A 7,318-nucleotide genomic window follows, 5' to 3' on the forward strand; every position below is an offset into this window, starting at 1 on the left:
AAATCATAACGTATACTATAAAATACATATATCAACCTAAATTCATAATCCAATTTTGAATATTTTTCCTTCTCTACCCACATACCAATCCGAGTCCATTACGGATCGACCTATTTGGACCAGTAACCCACATGGATTGGTTTGTTTATGTCCACTTTTAAATGAATTGATAATATGTTAATTTAATCTATTTAAATTATTTAACGGAGCATATTACAAAGTAATCCCGATGGATTCAACTCAAATTGATGACTCGACCCACGAGTAGAGCTATAAATGTGTTAAGGCAAATTAAATTTTATATGGTTCAAACTTTTTAGTAGGGTAATTAAGCAGGGCTAGTAAACTAAACTGTGAAATAAGTGTTTAAACTTAATTTATTTTTTTCTTATCTTGAGTTTGATTTGAACTTTGGTCATTTGAAATTATAGATTTTAAAGATTACGTAGTTTAATGAGTTTGCTATTATAAATTTATTTTAAGATTTTTTTTCTGTTTAAAAATTTAATAAGAATTTTATTGATAATATAATTTATAAACTTATTAATTATTATGTATGAATATTATTCGTATATTTAGTTAAAATAAATTAATTTTAATGAATAATTCATTTAATTGAGATTGATCATTTATGAGGAGGTAAATCAGAAAATTATAATTGATAATCTCTGAATACTCAATTTACTTATCAAGGGGATAAAATAAAATTTTCCAGATTTTGCGGACTTCCTTATGATTTTAAAGCTACAAGGGTGGATTTGGGAAAAAGAAAACACTGTGGGTGAAAATGAAAAATTCGTTACTGGTGTATTTTCGGTAACAAAATGCATAAAAAAGGTCTACTAATCTATCTTCTCCCCATCGTGCTCGTTGTCTCGCTCTCCTGTTCGGCGCTCCTGGCGATCTCGTCTTCCAATCCTTCAGCCTTCCTTTCTGATCGCTCATCGAACGCTCCTCCCTCTCGTTCTCAATCTCCTTTCACTGATCTCCAATCCCTAAACCTTTCTTCTCGTCTGTTCCTTTGATAGCCCTATAGATCCCTCGGTTTCCTTCCGATTCGCTGCCTCTTTCGCCTTCGGGAAAGCTAATCCGGGCTCTCGGGTCCGGATCTCTGCATCTTACTGCATCAGGTGCTGTGCGGATGGCGAGCGGCAACGTGGATCTGCCGGATGATCTTTTCATCACAAAGCCGACCGAGGAGGTGTGGGCCGGGAAAGGTGATACCCAAACGCTCCATTTTCTTTTAGGTTTCCCGATTTTTTGTTAGCGGGTTCCGATTTCTTACATCCAGCCGGAAGTGTGCTTTTAGGGTTTTGTTTTTTTAGTTTAAAAATTTGCGCGTGTTCGAATTTCGTTGTCCTCGCGCGTCGTGGATTTATTGTGGTTTATCGAGTATTCAGGAGCAAAATAAGTGTGATATGTATACGAAAAGAGTTACTTGTTTGAGCGACATTCCTGAGAGTTGCGCATCTGTTTAGACCGGTAAGTTAAATGCTAATAGTTGATGCCTGGATTTTTGAAGTAGATTTGTTGGCTATTTTGTGCCGTTTGTGGATTCTATTAAAAAAAAAAAAGATGGATGTGTTTATTGGATCAATTATTTTGCTCTTGTAGACTCGTATTAGTGGAAATGCTGAGGGAAATCGTCATGGATTTTATCGAATTTTGTATAACTGCATCTATTATGAGTTTGTTCATAGAAATGTATGCATAGTCTCTATAAACCTTGTGTTGTAAGTATTAATTATTCTTCATATTTAGTTATAGTAATTAATAAGATAGTGGCCATATAGTTTACTTACCCAGAACAGTTCTCTTCCTTTGGGGAGGGTACTTGGCATCCTAACAGTATTAGATTGTTAAAGACCATCCAACTTGATTGGTTGAAAAGGCCTAATGTAGGTCAAACATTTATGCTCATTGCAGAAAATATGATTAGAAAATTTTAGTTTCTTTATTTATGTTACTTCGTGTCCATAGTGGCAGGCCTTATGATAGTGTTCCTCATAGAAACATCTTCCTTATCATCCTTTTGTTTACAAATTATTGTGCAATGATTTTCATTTTTCTTCCCAAATAGTTTGTATTACATAGGCCTTCATATGCTTTCAAACCAGAAATCCTGTCTCCTGATGATTGGTAGTTTCCTTAGATAAGAACCTTTGGAATTAGAATTCTTCTTCCCTGATGTTACTATTGTTGTGACTTTCTTCTCCACACTGGAATGTATTCTGGTTTTTGTGACTTATTTTGTAATACTATTACATCAACTGAATGTGTTTGCATGTTGCAGATCAGGTGAATCCAGAAAATAATATTCCTCTGTCTCCTCAGTGGCTATATGCTAAACCTGGTGACAGCAAGGTTAGCTTTGGCAGTATTAACATTCCTTTACATGTTAGTCATTGATTTTTTATTCCTGGAATCATGATTAATTTTATCGTATGCGATGCCAATTCAATCTTTTTTAGATATTTTGTTTCTTGCTAATACTTTTTGGTTCTATGATTTTCTAATCTGATCCCGTGAATCCTTTAGTGGTTGCACAAAGGATCTCAATCTGATCTTGAAAATAGCATTTATCGTACATTCTCACAGGAAGGAGAAAGTAACAAAAATATTATCTAAGGGATAAAAGTTTTGGGGGTAGAGTGCTAAAGGTTGTTGCTTCCTTTGTGTGATCATCATGTGCTTTTTTAATTAGATGAGCAGTTGTATAAGTTACAAGGTAAAATACATTTTATGCAATTTAATCTTGATTGCTAAGAAACAATAAGAAATTTCGATGTTGACATTGAAATTTATGTGCGGTGTAATCAGAAATGATATAAACACAAGCAATATGCACAATTTGGTGCCAACATAAGGCACCACTATTGTGGTGGTAGAGGCATGGGCATTCTGCCAAAGACCCATTCTTGAAACCTAGTTCTGCTGTTACTATTGTAAAATGAGGGAAACTCATCAAGGAAAGGTATAGTGTGTCTAATGGTAGTCCAGTTAAAATTCTGGGTTTATTAGTGCTTCAAGAGCAGTTAAAAGAGTCTTAGAAAGATTTTCATTATAAAAATGTCTAAGCAAATTCTCTTGAATTAATTGGAGATGGAAAAAAAACGTTGCCAGAATAAGGCTTGTTTTTTATTATGTGTTACAACAGAGGGCTCCATCATTTATTTACGTGTTAGTTGGAACACCTTTCTATCAATTCTCTTTTTTGGTAAAGTTTGTTGTTGATTTTGTTTAAGGTCATATATAGTGTTTTACACTCTTGTTTTAGTGTTTCTTTTCTTGAAGTGGAGATAATCATAATTTTGACCTGTCTAAAATTCATTTATGTTTATTATATTGCAGTAGTAAGGATGTTGAATTTTGATCAAGTGTACTGGATGCTTGAAACAATATCAAGAGTCCAAGCTATTGCTTTTTTAGTTTGATTAAAAATTTCAATAACTCTGCTATGTTCTGATTTCTTCTCATCTGTAAAGTGGTCTAGAATGAGCATTCTCTGCTTGATCCCTTTTGCCGTGTTTTTCCACTTTTGATCAAATATATGCCATTCATATTCTCTATCAGATTTAGGGACTTACACGACTCAATGATGGTGATTACCTGTTATATCTTGTTTCCGACAAACTCAAACACATAGCATAGCTTGTCATCGATGATATCTTTTTCTGCGCTTCATTCTAATTCTTTTCATGATAGTGTCAACTAACAAAACATATCTAATGCATATGCCCAGGCCCAAGTATTTCTGGGGTATTTTAATGATTTAAAGGCCCATACAGTGCAATTTGTAACATGATCAAGATTGCACTTTTAGACAATTTATCTTTGTAATTATTTACTTTATTCTCATAATAAGGTTATTCACTTGCAAGTCATTCTAAATATGCTCGTATATTCCTGACACTGATTTATTTGTTGTAGGATACTCGGCCACCAAGTTCACTACCATCTGGAACCTTGCCTGATTCTATTCAGAAAGATATCTGGGCGTCTGGATGGATCACAGGACAAGAAAGAATGGAGAAAAAATGTATCTGATATTGATAGTAATCGACGGTGGCGCGAAGAAGAGAGAGAGACTAGCTTGCTTGCTAGGAGAGAACGCAAAAAGGAAGGAGAACGAGAAATTGAGTATCGCAAAGGTGATCGTCGACCTGAGAATGCCCTTGTTAAAGAACCTCTCGAATCTAGGACTCTGTCTTCAATTGAGAGGTTGCATGAAGTTCCTAACCGTGGTATGGGAAATGAAAATCGCCGGGATAGCAAGTGGTCATCAAGATGGGGCCCAGAGGACAAAGACAAGGAGTCACGGATAGAGAAGAAAGTGGAAGTAGAGAAAGAAGATTCTTATACTGAAAAGCAGTCTTTTTCTGCTAGCCTCCGCTCACTCTCTGGAACTGATTCTCGTGATAAATGGAGGCCGCGGCATCGTCAGGATGTTCATTCTGGGGGTTCCTCTGTTCGTGCTGCTCCTGGATTTGGTTTTGAAAGAGATCGTGTGGACAGTTCATCAAATTCTGGTTTTGCTCGTGGCAGGGGAAGATCAAACTCTGTTGCAGTATTGCAGCTGGGAAGTTCATTTGCTGGTGTGAGGCTAATTGGTGCAATCCCAGTAACTGAGCCTGAGTTCTGCTATCCTAGAGGGAAGCTTCTTGATATTTACAGGAAGCAGAAGACAGTTTTGATGCTACCCCTGTGGACTTTGAGGATGCTCCTCCAGTAACAACATCTACCTTTGTAACTCCTTTGGCCTTTGACACACCTGACTCAGAGGAAAAGGTATATCTGAATTTGTATGCCAATATCTTGATATTTTCAGGATACAAATAGGTTGAGACAAGGTACAAAATTAATGCTAGAGTTAGGACGTATACTATTATTCATCAGTTTCATCATCAAGCCATATTTGTCCCAAACATTTTGGGTTGGTATATGACATTACTAAAATATGTAATGAAAAATATTACCAACTGAGGACAATTTGGTGCAACTCTAATTGATGAAAAATAAGAGAAGATGAGTTAATGATGATATGTATGTGAACAAAGATGACTATTAAATTATATAGTGGAAAAATCTAATTGATTACAATTGAATGAAAGTTGTTAGAAAATTTTAGTATAGTTAAAAATGCTTAGAGAGATGAAGGTTAATTGAGACTAACATTGTTTAATGATGCGGATGAGATTGAACTATTTCTATTATCTTAATTTTTTTGGAACTAATTGAACTCAGCTGGTTCTTAACTTCACATTTCCTAACTTGAAGATCATTTAGATAATTCTTATTTGCTACTTCTCCTACTATGAAAATGCTGGTCTTTGGTAGTGGTACTTCATTAGTTATTATTATCCATTTGGAAGCTTGTTTTTTTTCAAAGTGGGCCTTTTTACATGTTTTAATTAGTAATAAAATGGACGACTTGTTAAACTATGTTCAAACTGGTGCCAAATGTACCTAGTGAACATCAACAAGTTCCTATGATATGAGTATGGAGATGACCGCCAACGTGCAGGGTCCTATGTGAGATTACTTGCTGTGTGGCATTTGCTATTGGCACCATCCTTCAGTATTTTTATAGTTAAAACTAGTTTTTTTTTGTTTTCTTAGAGGTTCATAACTGACTAATGGGATTCACATTTGTTATCTTAAAAGGTTCTTTTGAAAGAGATTTGGGAAGGGAAGGTCGACAGCATTGGAGCAAACTTAGGTAAGGAAAAAATGGCAAGAACTAACAAAACTAATATAGGTGTGAAACTTGCCTTCATACTCCTATCTTGTACTATGATTATTGAAACTAGTATATTTTTCATGTAGGTGATGAGAAGGGCATAATCGAAAAGTAAACATGATAAAATGGAATCAGCGGAAGAATTCAAAGGTCATGAGGATCAGTTTCCATGTGTTGGTTAAAGCTCTGTTTTGACTATTATAATCAACAAACTAAACCTTTCTTTTTCATTTCAGATCTGAATTCTCAACAAGGACAACACAATGACATTCTTGTGGATTCTCTGATTAATTTGGTTGGTCCTGATGCTTTGGCCCCAAAGGCTGCTACAAGCCATGATGTGTTTCTAGATAAACAAGATTCACTTTGTGCTGATGTTAAGAATTCTGATACAAATGATGGTATGATGAGAGGGATACATATCAGTGACCAATTAAGTCATCTAGATGTTTTGAAAAACATCAACTTAGGAGATGATTTCGTTATCCCATTTGAGGTTAGTGCCGAGGTAACAGATAAGTCACATACGGAGTTTGATGTGCCTCATGTGGAGGTTCCTAATGATAACAAATTTGAAAATAGAAAGACAAGTAACAAATTACGCAGTCCTGAGGAATTGAGCTTGTATTACCTAGACCCACAAGGTGATATACAAGGGCCATTTCTAGGTCTTGATATCATCTCCTGGTTTGAACAAGGCTTCTTTGGCATAGATTTACCTGTGTATTCATCTGATGCTCCTGAGGGCACACCTTTTCAGCCTTTAGGTGAAGTTATGCCTCATTTGAAACTGAAGCTCCATTCTATCTCAAATATCCACCTTGGTGAAAATTCTGAAACTTTGGATGCTACAAGGAATGAACTTGGCCCTTCCCTTGTGGGTGGTTCTTTTGCTTCAAAGGATCACCAACAAACCTTGTCTCTGGATTCTCTGGATTATCCTTTAAAACTTGATGTTCTTGAAAATGGAACTTTGCTAGATTTTAAGAAGGCCAGGTTACCCTTTTCCAACGGAGAAGCATCACTGCATATGACCACTGAAGGTCTCAACTTGCCTGATTTTACTGGGCAAGATGCAGAAGGTTTGTATAATAAGAACAACTTGTCTATCTATACTTTCTTACTTCTTCATCAAACATCCTAGTTTCTGATTAAGACTGTTTGCAGTTGTGTTGTACAAAGGTAGATCCTCAAGCAACATGGAGAAACAGCAAGAGGGAGAACTTGGTAATCACAACATTGCTCTATCAAGTTCCATGAGCGGTCATCATTCTATGTATACTGAAACTGGAAATAGTAGTATAGCTAATCATAATCTTCAAAGAGGCGGTGACTTGAATCCTCTTGGTTTGTTTTGGTCTGAACTAGAAGGTAACCAAAACAAGCCCCTTTCATCAACAATTCCAGGTTCTGTGGAGAATTTGATTGGCAATTATGATTTTGCAAGAAATGCCTCTCCATTTAACCTGAACCAGGAACAACAGTTCATCTCAGGAAGAGACCTTCCAATCTCCAATGATTCACGGCCTAAAAATTATAGATGGGGCAACAATGCAAATACAGTTCCTGATAATCTTG

At 35.9% G+C, this 7,318-nt stretch overlaps 1 pseudogene; it reads left to right on the forward strand.

Annotated features, from left to right (window-relative positions):
• The first annotated feature begins 875 nt into the window (after positions 1-875).
• On the forward strand, positions 876-7,314 carry LOC141818718 (protein ESSENTIAL FOR POTEXVIRUS ACCUMULATION 1-like; annotated as a pseudogene).
• The last annotated feature ends 4 nt before the right edge of the window (positions 7,315-7,318 follow it).

This window comes from Curcuma longa, unplaced genomic scaffold (assembly GCF_044706935.1).
Source record: "Curcuma longa cultivar G26 ecotype Majalengka, Jawa Barat unplaced genomic scaffold, ITB_CL_G26_1.1 contig_25728, whole genome shotgun sequence".
Taxonomy (NCBI): Eukaryota; Viridiplantae; Streptophyta; class Magnoliopsida; order Zingiberales; family Zingiberaceae; genus Curcuma; species Curcuma longa.